Source organism: Anolis carolinensis, chromosome 1 (assembly GCF_035594765.1).
Source record: "Anolis carolinensis isolate JA03-04 chromosome 1, rAnoCar3.1.pri, whole genome shotgun sequence".
NCBI lineage: Eukaryota > Metazoa > Chordata > Lepidosauria > Squamata > Dactyloidae > Anolis > Anolis carolinensis.
The window spans coordinates 146,419,627-146,436,874 of record NC_085841.1 but is presented as its reverse complement, the minus strand read 5'-3'; the positions used below and the strand labels follow the sequence as shown (position 1 = coordinate 146,436,874).

General features: G+C 39.2%; 1 long non-coding RNA gene across 1 annotated transcript; it reads right to left on the bottom strand.

The window, feature by feature from the left end:
* Positions 1-2,971: 2,971 nt before the first annotated feature.
* LOC134299861 (uncharacterized) lies at positions 2,972-13,073 on the bottom strand. The gene is made up of 2 exons (XR_010007106.1): positions 12,972-13,073; positions 2,972-3,042 (listed from the first exon to the last, which is right to left on the bottom strand). It is a non-coding gene; the product is annotated as an uncharacterized LOC134299861 (long non-coding RNA).
* Between the last annotated feature and the right edge of the window lie 4,175 nt (positions 13,074-17,248).

The following is a 17,248-nucleotide window of genomic DNA, read 5'->3' as shown; positions in this document are numbered from 1 at the left end:
AGCTATTAAAATGTAGAATTCAAGCTTCCAAACACTGTATACTTCTCTTTGGATATTCTCCCTTAGTCTAGGGAAATCAATTCAATTAGTCAATGTGTTTTATAATTGTGCATTATCATATGTCCCATCCTATCTCCCATCATTCTTCAGTAGCAATGAGTCTAACATGTTGTTGTTTGTGGCGGTGAATGTATAGTTTTTTAACTATTTAAGCAGTTAAAACAGTTAGAAATCATGTGTGTATTGGGTGAAATCAGTAGGCCCCGAACATGTTAATCAAATGCTAGGTTTGAACCAAAAAATCTCCCACCCAGTCTCACCTAATTTCATCAGCAACACTGCAATACTACATATTTTCAGACTGCAGCTTGGGTTTTTTTTAGTGACAATTCACTCAGCAAGTATCTCTATCTAACCACAGCTGCCTAGAGAATATGACCTGAATTCTGTGGATAGAGGAAACCCAATTGTTACATTAATCCCATTGATTCAATGGATTATTAACAGAATTCAGACCCATGTCTGAATTATATGTGATTTATGTTTTTGTTTCAGTTGTACATATTGTTTTGTGTCTTGGTGTTGTTTCTAAATTATGCATACCCTACAGTGACCCTATCATGGGATTAGTGGGTTAGATTTGTTCATAAAGATTTGCCTTTGCCTTCCTCTAAGGCTGAAAGAGACTGGCAAGCCCAAGATCCCTCAATGGTTTTCTACAGCCGAGCAGAAGTTTGAACCCTATTCTCCCAGGCTGACACCAGAATGTCATTCTCTTCCTTTATACGTTTTTGCTTTTACACTATTCTCTTAAAAGAAATCAGTATACAGTGAAGCAATACAAACTGAAAATAAGATTATTTGTGACATTTATATTTCAACTCACTGCAACTGAGCTCAAGGTGGAATAAAATGTACTTCCCTTCACAACAATTCCACAAGATAGGTCAGGCTAAGGTGAAGATTACCCACTGAGTTTCATGGCACTACAGATACTTGAACACAACTCTCCCAAATCCTAAACACAATACAAATAATGTGCTCCACTGCTTCTGCTATAATCAGTTTTATATTATTGTTATTGTTATTTTTGTTGTTGTTGTTGTTATTGATACACAACAAGATTAGTACACAGCAAACAAGATCACTATGATGGCTGTTGTATTGGATCACATGTCGGACACTTCCCAAGTGTGTAGGACTATGTGATGTATCGGTGAATAATGTAAGCAGATCCGAGTAGGGTGGCCTATTGCAGCTGACAGATGGCAATTTTGTCAATGCTGATTATTTTCAAGTGCTTCCCAAGGTCTTTAGGCACTGCACCCAGTGTGCCGATCACCACTGGGATCAACTTGACTGGCTTGTGCCAGAGTCTTTGCAGTTTGATCTTTAAATCATCATATTGCATCAGCTTTTCCAGTTGCTTCTCATCTATCCTGTGTCACCTGGAATTGCAACATCGACGATTCATACTTTGTTTTTTAAAACTCTGTCAGTCTGAATTTGGAAGTCCCAGAATAGTTTTATATGTTCATTTTCTGTAACTTTTTCAGGCTTGTGATCCCACCAGTTCTTTGTCACAGGCAGATGGTATCTGTGGCACAAGTTCCAATGGATCATCTGAGTAATGGTATTAGGCCTCTGCTTGTAGTCCATCTGCGCAATCTTCTTGCAGCAGCTGAGAATGTGATCCAACGTTTCATCTGCTTCCTTGCAGAGTCTACACTTGGAATCTGTCATCGACTTTTCAATTCTGGCTTTGATGGCATTTGTTCTAATTGCTTGCTCTTGAGCTGCCAGAATCAGGCCCCCGGTCTCCTTTTTCAAAGTTCCACTTGTGAGCCACATCCATGTTTTTTCCTTGTCAATTTTGCTCTCAATTTTTTCCAGGAACTGTCCAAGGAGAGCCTTCTCTTGCCAGTTTTCTCTTCTGCTCTGCATTGCATTTCTATAGTATTCACTCTTTGTCTTTTACACTTTAAGCAGTTTTCTACTATTGACTTCCATGAATATTGGTTCTTGCCTGTCTTTCACATAATCTTTCAGTGCATGTTTCTTTTCTTCTACCATTTGTTTCACATTATTATTATTATTATTATTATTATTATTATTATTATTATTATTATTATTGACACAAAGACACAGTATGATACAGCAAACAAGATATATATATACTGGATTTCATATCACAAAATCACAAGTCGAACACTTCTCAAGCATTTATTATTATTATTTTATTATGACACAGCAAACAAGATAGATATGCTGGATTTCATATCACAAAATCACAAGTCGAACACTTCCCAAGTGTCTAGGACTGTGTGATGTATTTTCGGATGATGCGCGCAGATCCCAGCAGGATGGCCTTTTGCAGCTGGCAGATCGTAATTTTGTCAATGTCTAGTTTCCAAATGCCGGCTGATATCTTTTGGCACAGCACCCAATGTGCCCATCACCACCGGGACCACCTGCACTGGTTTCTGCCAGAGTCTTTGAAGTTCAATCTTGAGGTCCTGATAGCGGCTGAGTTTTTCCTGTTGTTTTTCGTCAATGCGACTGTCACCTGGGATGGCGATATTATTATTATTATTATTATTATTATTATTATTATTTGAAACACAACAAGATGAGTCAGCAGCGGACACTCTGCTGGCTGTCGTATTGGATCACACTTCAGACACTTCCCAAGAACGTTTTCTCTTCTGCTCTGGATTGTGTTTTTATGGTATTCACTCTTTGTCTTTTGCACTTGAAGCAGTTTACTACTATTGACTTCCCTCAATGTTGGTTCTTGAGTGCCTTTCACATAATCTGCCAGGGCATGCTTCTCTTCCTCTACCATTTGTCTCACTTGCAGAAGCCCCCTGCCTCCTGATTTTCTGGGCAGGTAAAGTCTGTCGACATCACTACATGGGTGTAATGAATAGTGAATTGTCATCAGTTTTCTTGTTTTTCAAGAAAAAAACCAGTTGTTGTTGTTGTTGTTGTTGTTGTTGTTGTATTTCTTGCCCTTGTGGCTTGAGGCAGGTTACAACATATCTAAAAACACAGAATCATTATATAAAATACACATATTATAATGTATTTCTACAAAATACATAGATTAAAATACACAAAACAATGATTAAAATATAGTGGGCACAAGTCGTGAGTTTTAAATTTCATGATTAAAACTGATTAAGTAGGCCTGCCAGAAGAGATAGGTCTTCAGATATGTTTTCATTTTTGACAGTACACATTTACCACAGTACAAATATTTTCTTTCATTTGTGTTCTGGTGCACTGCTTTTCCTTTAGCGATTTAACTTCATCATTATAGTGACATGAGACAATTCTTATTAAACTGTTATAATTGCTTCGTGATTGGAAACCTAAGAATTAATTGATTAGCGGGGGGGGGGGGGATATCACTAGAGCCAGCATTAATATTTATATCAATGCCACCATTTCCTCACCTTCACCTAAACTCCATACCAGATTCACAAAGTAACAGGAAATTTGAGAGATGTCATATTTTAGCCACATATTCTCAGGACTTAGCTGTATTTCTGGATGACACATCTGTGTTACCAATACCTATAAATATAGGCCATGAGTGGGAGCCCTGTGTCTACAGTGATTCAAATCTCTTCTCCTTATGCTGTCTAAGGATACCTCAAATGAACCCATTCCAAAAAAGGAGAGCAGAGGAGTGTGCTGACTTTAACATGTAGTGCAAACAGTAGAAAAGATACATAGACCAGGAAAGTTACCTTTAAATTATATCTCCAAGAATCCCCATCTTGCACAGCCTTGAAACTAATAATCCTTGCCCTTGTATGACAAATAGAACAAAGACACTTTGAACCTTGGGACAAAGTTCAAGATGACATCCCACGTATAACTGATTGTATATATAGAGATAAATTGGAATGTCCATTGAATTTTATATACTTCAACACTTGCAAAGGTAGGTTTTCCTTCCTTCACCTGTGGACAGCAGGCCATTTTAGAAGTGCAGAACAGGTTGGACTATTTTTATGGTGTTGTAAATTAGTTAAATTAGCCTCCCCACATAAGGGGTACCTAAATTTCCTACTTGATAGATGCAACTATCTTTCAGTTTGCTTAGATCAACAACACATAATAGTCCAGCAGTGTTTGGAATGAGGAAGTATCCATCAAGGACTCGGTGTCACAGTGGATGATGAAGCAGCTGCTCCCCCTGCGGCCAGAATCAATCATACCCTCAGTAAGCTGGAAGATAGAGAATGTTAAATTGCCTCTGTGTCTCTGTTTCTATGTTCATATGGCATTGAATGTTTGCCATGTATGTGTACATTATGATCCACCCTGAGTCCCCTTCGGGGTGAGAAGGGCAGAATATAAATACTGTAAATAAAATAAAATAAAATAAATTATGACTATAGAGACCAGGGTCTGAATCTCACTCAGTCATGTAAACCCACTGGGTGGCCTCAGACAAGTTCACCTACTCAGCCTCAACGTGTTATCCAAAATTGTTATTGAAAAGTGAAGTTTCAGGTAAATAACCTCTAGTTAAGCTTCTCGGTTTTACAGCTTTGTCAATTTCTTCTTTTTCCCTACCTCCACATAATGGGCTCAAGATACCATAAATTACACTTCAACCTCAGCCCTGCACTTAGAACTGAGATCAGGCTACTGTTTAATCAAGGAGTCTTCCCATTTCCAGCCATGATACCCATCATCAGCAAACATTGTTTCCTCTGAAATCACTTCCTATGTTAATGACTTGAGAATTCTTCCAATGAATGGCATTAATGAGTTTCCCACCACACATTTACACCAATAAGATTGTGGATCAAGTTTTGTTTTTTGTTTTAACCAATCAGAGTGACGCCTATTATTTTAACAAAGAATATACTGTGTACCAATAAGATAACGGGTCATAATTTGCACCAATCACAGCAATGGCTTTTCTTTCAGATGTCCATAAAATGTCCATGTCTGTAATTGTGGGTTATGCCTGATCTGGGAAAAATTCCTCTGGTACCTTTCATTGGTTAGTGGAGCAGTAAAAAAATTCTAATCCTGTCCTTGATCTCTGTGTGTCTCTATTGGAACTGATTAGAGGTGGAATGTCCAGAAGTGGTCCTCAAGGTTTTGGACAACAAAAGAAAGGGAAAGGTAAACTCACTCTGAACAAATCTTTCCAAGATAACCCCATGAGAGGTTTACCAGAAGTTTTCCAGAAGTCAGAAAAAACTTCAAGGTAAACAATATCAACAATAGTATTATTACATATTTATGCTGAATGCAACCTATAACTTTAATTAAAATGTTAAAGTTAATTTTCCATCTATACTTGTTATAGTTCACAGGCAAATTTTGAGGAGGAAAAGGTGTATAATGTTTTCCCTTTGTTGTTTGGCAACTGTTCCATCATATTATCAGTGAAAAGAGTTAACAACTTTTCTGAAAAAGTACTAAAAACGGAAATCCCCTGTCAGTAATGACAAGTTTGATCCAAGTGAAATCATACTGTACTTCAAGGGTTTTGGCCTCTTTCTGGTTTCGACAGCTGCTTACACATCTAAGATTTATTAATATAAATAGAATGGTCATGCTTGAACCTGCAAAATGCATCACCTTATTTTATCAATTAGTCTGAGAGAATCGGGTGTGCTAAAGTGAGATTCACTTGCATCAAAATGATTTCCAGGCCCTCAAGGCGCAGTGTTGAGGAGCTTCCACTTAAGGAATAGTTGTGGTTTCCAATAATCCTCAGACATCTGTTGACTGTTTTTTGGGTGTTTTTTTAGTTTTTTAAAATCATATTTCTCATGCATCCTGTAATTGTGGGTGATGTATCAAGTCTGGGTAAGACAGTGGTATTAGATTTTACACTGGATCTAAGTCATTTAAAAAAACATTATTGCTAACTGGTCCTTAAAACTAGTGTTGTGTCTTGAGGATTCTTTGTCAGAGTGCTGTAATCTGAGAAAAACTATTAAAAATCCAAGTCTTGGGAAAGACGTCTAACACCACACTGCATCAGCAACAAGCATCCATCAAGCAACAGTATTTGTACAAGAAACAAGGCACAAAGTTCAACACAGATTTCCTTTGGAAGTTCTAAGGCTATTTCCAGACATTGTCAAAATTCAGATTAAATAAGTGGGTTTAAAAATCACAGGACCTGACAGCAAGCCCAGACACAGACCAGTCCCAGGAAATGGTCCCCTGCCATCCTCACACCTTCCTTTGTAGCAGTTTTTACAAGTCCGCAAGATGGACGGTGGACCTCCGGTAGAAGTTAGGGTTTTGTTTTGTTTTTTTTAAAAAAAGTTGTCTCTGAGATGCAATCATGTGGGTATCTCAATGTACACACAAGCAGATTACTTATTCTCTTCCCTCACCCAACTATAAATTCAAGCTCTGTTTAATTTAATAAAGATAATAATAATAATTATTATTATTAATAATTATTATTATTATTATTATTATTATTATTATTATTATTATTATTATTTTATTTTTATACCCCGCCCCATCTTCCCGAAGGGACTCGGGCGGCTTACATGGGGCCAAACCCAGTCCACAACAATAAAACAAAGCAATAAAACAGATCAAATAACAATAAAAACAATTCATAAAAATCACATTCAAGGACAAAGGATAAAATCTTGGATAAAATCTAGAAAAACCTGGGCCAAAGTGCTAGTTTGTCAAAATCATCAGGAAGGGGAGGATTATCCAAATTGTCATCGCCTTCAAGGTGATGATCAGAACAAAGGAATGGTTACAGAGTTCTAATTGTAATATCATTCCAATTGTGCTTCCATTTAGCCACCTGTGTGTTTGTAACTCCATTTTTGACAGGCCTGATCAGCTGTTTTGTGTTTTTAAAACATGCACATGAACTGGAGCAGTCAACACAGGGTATATGAAGTATATCACATGTTTTCCATGACTGCAGAGCTATACAGTTATGTGAATATGCATAGTTTGGGGGCAGAATTGGGTTTTAAGTGTACCTTTCAAACACGTGCTTTTCAGCTGTTAACCCGATTCCATGCACAAATGACAAAATGTCATTTAGCCACCCCCACTCCCTTTTTATCCTGGTTTCTTCTGGGGTTTAGTGCATGTGTAGAAGGGTCCTAAGACAGACATCGCTGGAGGCAAGTGATTGAGGGAAAGCTGTTACCACACTCTTTGGGTGCTTCTGCACTTTAGAATTAATGCAGCTTGACACCAGTTTAACTGCCATGGCTCAATGCCATGGAATCATGGGAGTAGTTATTTTACAACAACTTTAGCCTTTTCTGCCAAAGAGTGTGGGTGCCTCAGCGAGCTACAACTTCCATTATTCCAACTTCCAAGACTAGAATTTGCCTCTAATGTTTTGGGGAGATTGGGGACTTCCCTCAACATTTTTTTTTATTAATTGTCTGAGAGTTAAAAAATTGTTCAGAATTGATAGGTAGCTGGGATGCAATAAGAAGCTTGTATATCACTTGTAGAGAAGCTGTAAATCATTGTATCTTTCCATCATTTCATACTTAAAATTTCTGCCTGGATCGAATGCCTTTTGGATTCTGTGACCTTTTGGATTCCCCAACTTGGAGAGAGAGGATGGAAGCCTACCCCTCTAGCCTCTCCTGCCTGAACAAAGATGAACTGGCCATTAATCTCAAGGGTTGTACCTGTTCTCCTTTTGATCAACTTGTATTTTGTACTGAAGAATGAATGAAGCCTAGCTAATAATGTGTTGTATCTCGCCAACCTTTTATTTGCTCTGTTCAGCTCATTCTTTGAAGACTTTTAAACAGAGGCTTGATGGGCATCTGTCAGGGGTGCTTTGAATGCGATTTTCCTGCTTCTTGGAAGGAGGTTGGACTGGATAGCCCATGAGGTCTCTTCCAACTCTATTATGATTCTATTATTCATTTCAACTCAAAATGTCTAGCTGCATTCCTAACAAAAAAACTGATACAGTTCTAAAATTCATGATATCCATCTACTTCCCTTCCTTCCTGCTTTCCTTTCTTTCTTTTGTTCACAAAAATGTCAGGAATCAACAAACAGCTTCTTCATAAGTATATGCAATTCTCCCACATATCAATTTATGTGTTTTTCCAAATTTCACCTGTATATTTGTTCCATCCTTATTTCATTTTAAGTACTTATTTATGCATGCATTTTTCATATTGACACCCAATATGCATGCCCATGTGCATGCCCATATTTTTCATATGTATATATTTTATTGGCTCACATTTTTATAAATCTGGGCACATTTTTGAGGTGCATACTTTTACTTTGAAATTCACTACAAATCCTGTAAATGTGCAGATTTCAGAAGTAGAGTGTGGTGCATTTTGCTTCACAATAAATGTCAGCAAGTGTAAAACTTTTTTAGTAAACTTGGTTATATGGAGGGGGGCAATAGCCTTGTGAACAGTATTTTACCCACAACCACAAGGAATCACCATAAGGCTAAATGGAGGGTTGCACAAACACAACAATGACCTATTACCAAGAACACAATAATCCTAAAGGAACAGCTCAGGGGAAGGTCCCAGCGGCTTACATGTCTTTACACTAATGCACAGAGCATAGGGTATAAACAAGATGAACTCCAACTTTTAGCACAACACCACACTTACAATGTCATAGCCATCACTGAAACATGGTGGGATGACTCCCATTACTGGAATGTAGCCATTGAAGGCTATAACCTCTTTCACAGAAACAGAACAAAGGGAAGAGGAGGGGGAGTAGCCCTATATGTCAAAAACATTTATATTGCAGAAGAGATGCAAGATGGCAATCTGGGAAACCAGCTTGAAAGCATCTGGATAAGAATCAAAGGAAACAAGACTCAAAAAGATCTTGTCGTGTCTACTACAGACCTCCGAGCCAGAATGAAGAACTTGATGAAGCCTTCTGTCAGCAGCTGACCAAACAGGCACAAAAAAGAGATATAGTAGTCATGGGTGATTTCAATTATCCTGATATCTACTGGAAAACAAACTCAGCCAAGAGGACAAGGTCCAACAAATTCCTCACTTGCCTTGCAGACAGTTATATGGTCCAGGAGATAGAAGAGGAATCAAGGGGATTAGCTACTCTTGATCTCATCCTAACAAACACGGAGAACCAGATCAATAGAGTTGAAGTGGTTGGATCTTTAGGGGCAAGCGACCATGTGCTCCTGCAGTTTACGATACAAAGGAAGGCCGAAACGAAGACAAGTCAAACCTGCATTCTGGATTTTAAGAGAGCTGACTTCCAGAAAATGAAGGAAATACTGAGCGGCATTCCATGGACGCCAATACTAAAAGACAAGGGTGTTAAGGATGGATGGGAGTTTTTAAAAAGTGAAATATTCAAGGCACAAATACAAACAGTGCCAACAAAGAATAAAACTAAGATAAGTGCGAAGAAGCCAGACTGGATGTCCAAAGAACTTCTAACTGGTCTAAGACTCAAAAAAGACATGCACAAGAAGTGGAAAAAGGGAGAAATCACCAAAGAAGAATTTAAATGAATAGCCAATTCCTGTAGGGAAAAGGTTCGCACGGCTAAAGCGCAAAGTGAGCTCAGGCTTGCCAGAGACATTAAAAACAATAAAAAGGGCTTCTTTGCTTATGTCGGTAGAAAAAGGAAGAACAAGGAGGTGATAGGGCCTCTGCGAGGAGAAGATGGGGAAATTCTGGCAGGGGATAGGGAAAAGGCAGAACTATTGAATGGCTTCTTTGCCTCAGTCTTCTCACAGAAAGAAAGCCAGCCTCAAAATCAGCAGCATGGAGCAGATGAAGGATTAGGGAAAATACAACCCCAAATAGAGAAAAAAGTTGTCCAGGAACACCTGGCTGCTCTAAATGAATTCAAGTCTCCAGGGCTGGATCAACTACACCCAAGAGTATTGAAGGAACTAGCGGAAGTTATTTCCGAACCACTGGCAATCATTTTTGAGAGTTCTTGGAGAATAGGAGAAGTCCCAGCAAATTGGAGGAGGGCGAATGTGATCCTTATCTTCAACAAGGGAAAAAAGGATGACCCAAACAATTACTGTCCGGTCAGCCTCATGTCAATACCAGGTTCTGGAAAAGATCATTAAGGAAGTGGTCTGCAAACACTTAGAACAACTAATGCCGTCATTGCTAATAGTCAGCATGGATTTACCAAAAACAAATCATGCCAGACTAATCTGATCTTAAAGAGCTGGGCATGTTTAGCCTGCAGAAGAGAAGGCTGAGAGGAAACATGATAGCTATGTACAAATACGTGAAGGGAAGTCATAGGGAGGAGGGAGCAAGCTTGTTTTCTGCTGCCCTGCAGACTAGGACACGGAACAATGGCTTCAAACTACAGGAAAGGAGATTCCACCTGAACATCAGGAAGAACTTCCTCATTGTGAGGGCTGTTCGACAGTGGAACTCTCTCCCCCGGGCCGTGGTGGAGGCTCCTTCTTTGGAGGCTTATAAGCAGAGGCTGGATGGCCATCTGTCGGGGGTGCTTTGAATGCGATTTCCTGCTTCTTAGCAGGGGGTTGGACTGGATGGCCAATGAGGTCTCTTCCAACTCTACTATTCTATGATTCTAAGATCGCTTTTTTCGATAGAGTTACAAGCTGGGTAGATGTGGGGAATGCCGTGGATGTAGCCTATCTGGATTTCAGTGAGGTCTTCAACAAGGTCCCCCATGACCTTCTGCCAAACAAGCTAGTCAAATGTGGACTAGGCAAAAATACGGTTAGGTGGATCTGTAATTGGTTAAGCGAACGAACCCAAAGGGTGCTCACCAATGCATCTTCTTCATTTTGGAAAGAAGTCACGAGTGGAGTGCCACAGGGTTCCGTCCTTGGCCCGGTTCTGTTCAACATCTTTATTAACGACTTAGATGAAGGGTTAGAAGGCACGATCATCAAGTTTGCAGACGACACCAAACTGGGAGGGATAGCCAACACCCCAGAAGACAGGAGCAGAGTTCAAAACCGTCTTGATAGATTAGAGAGATGGGCCGAAACTAACAAAATGAACTTCAACGGGGACAAATGCAAGATACTTCGACAGAAAAAATGAAATACAAAGATACAGAATGGGGGACACCTGGCTCAAACAGCAGTATGTGTGAAAAGGATCTTGGAGTCCTCGTGGACAACAAGTTAAACATGAGCCTACAATGGGATGGGGTGGCAACAAAAGCCAACGGGATTTTGGCCTGCATAAATAGGGGTATAGCATCTAGATCCAGGGAAGTCATGCTACCCCTCTATTCTACCTTGGTCAGGCCACACATGGAATACTGCGTCCAATTCTGGGCACCACAGTTGAAGGGAGATGTTGACAAGCTGGAATGCGTCCAGAGGAGGGCAACTAAAATAATCAAGTGTCTGGAGAACAAGCCCTATGAGGAGCGGCTTAAAGAGCTGGGCATGTTTAGCCTGCAGAAGAGAAGGTTGAGAGGAGACATGATAGCCATGTACAAATATGTGAGGGAAAATCATAGGGAGGAGGGAGCAAGCTTGTTTTCTGCTGCCCTGCAGACTAGGACACGGAACAATGGCTTCAAACTACAGGAAAGGAGATTCCACCTGAACATCAGGAAGAACTTCCTCACTGTGAGGGCTGTTCGGCAGTGGAAGTCTCTCTCCCGGACTGTGGTGGAGGCTCCTTCTTTGGAGGCTTTTAAGCAGAGGCTGGATGGCCATCTATTGGAGGTGCTTTGAATGAGATTTTCCTGCTTCTTGCAGGGGGTTGGACTGGATGGCCTGTGAGGTCTCTTCCAACTCTACAATTCTATGATTCTATTATTCTATGTTTGCTTTGGTAAAAGTTACAATTTGGCTTGGTTTGTCTGTCTGATGGAACACAAGTAAGAGAGGAAGAAAATGCTCTAATTACTTAAAATAATAGACAAGCCGCTGATTGGAACAGGCAAAGACATAGCAAAGATCAACAGTTATCAGGGAAGAAAAAACACAAACTGAGAATTTCTTTCCTTTGAGTCATGTCTGTGACTCTCCTGCATTGGGTGATTTAATTAAAGGAACAGCTCTATTATTATTCAACCACATAATCACATTACAGTCTGATTACCTTGAATGTGATCTTGAACACACACACAGCCTTCCTGACTTTGGTGTGCTCTACTAATGTCTATATTTATAGGATTGCATCTGCTCCGTTCCCACATAATAATTACCCTAAAGACATTAAAATGGTGAACTATCAAACTTTTGTCTATTATGCCTCAATAACATTTTGATGCTTCTTAGTCACTGTTAAGGTCAGAAATAGATCAGTTACTTTTTGTCTAAAAGTGTTGTGTGAGAGGAAAAAAGCTGCCTGGGGACACAGGCATAAAAATTCTGAATTGGCTGCTGGTTGTCTTCATGATATTCATCCACTTCTGGTGAATATCTTGGTTTATACCAGTTTAAATTGTCTTTGCTTTATTTCAGGAAAAATCAAGGGATGCTCTAGAGTTTGCTTGAATTTCCTGAGTATCTCATGGCTCTGGGGCAGAGTGGACAGCTGGATCAGGTATGATTCAGACCCGTTCGCCATCCACAAAGGGCACCACCACCATATCCATTTCTTTGGGCTCACCAAATTGTGCCCACGTTGCCACTACTACTGCTCCCAACCAGCCACAGACCCCCATGTAAACTCCTGGCTCTCATGACTAGGTGTTTGCATGACTAGGTAATAGAAAAGGGGGTCGGTCTCACTGGGCCGTGTGGATTCTAACCCATTGCTTAGCAGGTTTGGAAGTGGGACTTTAAATCCCAATAGTCCCAACCAATATGGGCAGTTCTCTGGAATTCATGAAATAAAAATCCCAAACATCAGCAGGACCAAAAATTGAGAATCAGTGCTCTATACTACTGAGCAGACTGTGCATTTAAAACTTAAAGGAACTTCAAGGCCTTGTTACACATTTTTTAAAATGGGGGGAAATCTCCAGAGATTCCTTGAGGGTCCAGAGCTCACCTGTGCGTTGTGATGGTGTAAACAGTTCAGTTCTGGTTCACACAGCCATCCTGATGAGATACCCTTCTGTGTGTTTAGTCAGCAGCAAATCTCACATAATTTCAGATTTCAAGAATGGACTGAGCTCCATAAAATGGACTGCCAAAACAATTCAGCAGAGTAACAGGGAGAAGAGAAAGTGAGAGGAGGATGATAAAATATGTGTCCCTCTTTCTCTTACTAATATGTAAATTGAGCCCATGTGGATTAAATATTTTGTTAACATTTTGTATTTGTATTTGGTATTTTGTGGTTGTAAGTTCATTGATTTGTCAACTGTTTTATTTTGTCATTTGTAAGCTATATCATTTTTACTCTAATGCCCTTTGATTAATCAATAGCCAATATAATGACCAATTTGTGTGTTGTCATTTAAGATTTCATTTCATTCCCATTCTGTGCAAAAAGACAGGTTATAATTGTGTGCCTTTAAGTTTTTTCTGACTTATGACAATCTTAATTTGAATATATCATAGGATTTTCTTGGTAAGATTTGGGGTTGAGGCAGGAGCAGATGCCATTGCTTTCTTCCGAGGCTGAGAAAGAGTGACTTCCCCCAAGGACTGGGTCAGTTCCCATGGCCTAGTGAGAATTCAAACCTTAGTCTCCAGGGCTATAATTCAATACTGAAACCACTAAACCACACTGGCTTTCTGGATGAGTGGAGTAAAGGATTGACAAATGACTTGTAGATCCAGCTCTAGCTCTTTCATAACATTCAGTTTTCAACTTCTGTATCTCAGCTCCCCTTGCTCTTCCTCCTACCCACTCTCCCTGAAGCACTGTTCCGGTGGACGAGATGTCACTTTGCTTGCACAAATTGACCTTTGGACATTACAGTGGAACACACAGTCCAGGTCACTTGTTCTTCCTGTTTCTTCCACATTATGCAAGCCATTGTAACATCCCAAGCAATTCAACTGGCATTGCTAGCCTGATGGAGGGAGAGGGAGATGACGCTAAGACAGGTCCAGCTGCTGCAGTTGTGCAATGGTACAAATGCTAGAACTGAATTGCCTCACTCAATTATCGGGGGCTGTCTCAAGATGAAGTGCAATGTTGCTAGTTTCACAATCTTTATGGAATTTGGAACCCAGAGATCACTTAGTACATGTGAAGGGGTCATGATGGAACCAGATAGCCAGTTCAAATTGGCAATAACACATAGCCTATGCAATCATCTCTAGCTGTTTTGTCGTTTTGTTTTGTTCATGTGGGAATAGCTGCTGGAGTTTCTACAAGATCAGCCACTTAGCATATTGCAGTAGAAAAATGGTGGAGGCACAATTACATTTCAATAACACACGTGCAGGCTGCAAGCCTTCTTTTTAATATGAATTGTGGTACCTGGAGGTTTTTGGTAGCAAAGTGTTGGACTATGCTGCTTACTTATTTGATATACCATTAGGACACCCTCGAGGTCTTCGAAAAGGCCCAATGTGGTATTGTCTATCCCTGAACTAAATGATAATAGCCTTGAATGTAGAGGAGAAGGATATAATTTCCAATGTTCCTTGTTTTGAAAAATAGATCTAGTTGATTCACTGCTTACCTAGAATGAGTTGTAGAAATTTCTCCCAGATTCATCTCTGACCACCCATTGGAATTATTGGCCCAGTATGGAAACTAGTTCTTGGATTAATACTGTCTCAAGAAAAAGAGCTCAGTCCACAAAATATAACATTCTCCTGTTTGTTCATTTATTAATCTACTTTCTGGGCTCTCTTGTTCAATGTCTCCTTACTTGTTTGGACAAAATTTTCCAAGGAATTTGCACAAAACAAAAGCTACAGCATTCTGTTTGTGTTTCCAGGAATTTAGTAGAGACTCGCTGTTTACATGAGATCATCACAAATCCAACGGACATAATGGAAATCCATTATTGGATAACACTGCAATTCTTTTGAGTTGAGAGTGCCACTCTTTTGTTCTTTAGATGATAGCCATGTATACTTTAGATAACTTTTATGTTCCTAGGGAATATGATGAGGATTGTGTAGCACAAGTGACATTTATTTTTATTTAATTAATTAATTTATATCCTGCCTTTGTTTTTGCACAGTAACCCGATAGGCGGTCATCAGAGATTATAAATTATTGAGCAACTTGTATAGACAGAGCAAGTTAGTTGTTCTGTCTGCATGAAAGAAAGGCAGGATAAAACTAAAGCAAAATGAATACATAAATGTGTGTGCATTGCTCCCTGTTGTGATGTCTTCTGTACTTTAAAAACCTTTCTTAGAGCAAAGCTTCAGAAGTATTTGACTAACACACCATGAGGCATTTGTGTCCAGTGACAAAAGCATATTTCCTAAAAGCTGACTATGGCAACCACTGCATAAGAAAAAATGAAAAAATGATTTCCTTCACTGTGGGAAACAGGAAATTGATAAAGAATATCCCTTTAAATAGTTCCTGGGGAATTACCACTTTGAGATCCCCATTATTTTTTCATGAACTGGACTGTAAATATGTAATGGAACATAAATATTTTGTATTTAAACTTATAAAATATTCAGCCACATAAAAGATGCATGATCTCAAAAAATAATTGGCTTTGGTTGTATTATGTGAAATGTGAAAACATGCACGTCAGCTGCCCATTGAGCAAGACAAATATTTAAGGAGCTGGGCAAATACCGCTGGCATAGAAAAGAAAGATTTCAGAATAAATTTGCAGACTTTAGTTTCTTCCAAAAATGTCTGTAATGAACTATGTGTGCTTTGCTGGCTTTGATACCTGAAGGACATAAAACCTAAGTGTTAGTATTTGAACTTCACAAAATGTTGGGTTGAATATTAGGGATACAATTCTTCATTTTCATCTCGAAAGAAGCAATAAGTAATTTTAGCAAATTTCTTACTGCTGTGAGAAAGTCTTCAATAGAGTCTTGAAGACTTTTTGCAATTCAAGACTGTGCAATGCAGTTATTTTGTATAGAAAGCAACTTTTTCCATTTGAGAAACAGTCTTTTCTACACAGAAAACTCTTTTCTGTATAGATGCATTATTTTCTGTGCAGATATTCAGCCATATTCAGAAGACAGCAGAAGGAGTCAATAGACAAGGGTTAGGATATTTCCACTGGCTGCTGAAAAATGGCGAGTTTGGGAGATCTAGAGTCCATTTACATGGGCCACATATCTGGAAGCTGATCTGGAGTAAGGTACTCCAGATCAGTACTGGTAAAGACCACACAGCCAACCACTTGAGACCAGGGAAAGCAAGATGGCTGTGTGAACCAGAATCATAGAATCATAGAATCGTAGAGTTGGAAGAGATGGCCATCCAGTCCAACCCCCTGCAAGAAGCAGGAAAATCTCATTCAAAGCACCCCCGAACAGATGGCCATCCAAGCCTCTGCTTAAAAGCCTCCAAAGAAGCAGCCTCCACCACACTGAACTACTTACACCTCCACAAAGTGCGGGTGAGCTCTGGACCCTCAGGGAAGCTACAAAAAACTCCCCCCGTTTAAAAAAAATGTGGAAGTTAGGATACCATATATCATATGGCTACCCATTGAATCCATTTACTACTTCATCTGATCCATGTAGATGATCATTTAGTTGTAGCACAGTTGTTAGTGAATTCTGACCTTTGTAATCCAAAAATAATGAGTTGCAATGGTGTAACTTTGGTACACACAATTGTAATACACCATTTCATCATGACTAGTTAACAATTCATTGATTTCAGTGGGGTGTTTCCCTAAATATGCCTTAGTCTAAAATCCATACTATTTATTAACAGGAAGAATATGGAAGGGGAATCACCATTTAAGAAGTGAGAATTCATTTCAGAAGTAGTTAATCTCATGGCAAGTACCGTACTTTCCCCTTCTTTCTCCCTCTTTAAATTACAAACTTCATGATTGCTGTTTCTTCATTAAAAAGTTATTTTCCTCTCTAAGGCAAAGCACCGTCTCTGTTGCTTCACAATCAATTGAATCCCAAATCCTAAAGTTAAACAATTACAGACTTTCTAAAATCCCATAGATTTGATTTTCTTTAACTTCGTTTGGCTATAACCCTATATTCTGACATCAAAATGACCTATCACTTTGTTTTGGTGGTGTATATATTACAACATAATTGATACAACATGGCAATATTTGGCAGAGCTTGACCGAACAATGAGCCAATCAGACCCATACATTTAGAAATTCTATCTGGCTAGATTTGATTTGACAGTGTTCACATCTTTTTTGAAGAACATCACTGATCTCTATCAAATCCTTT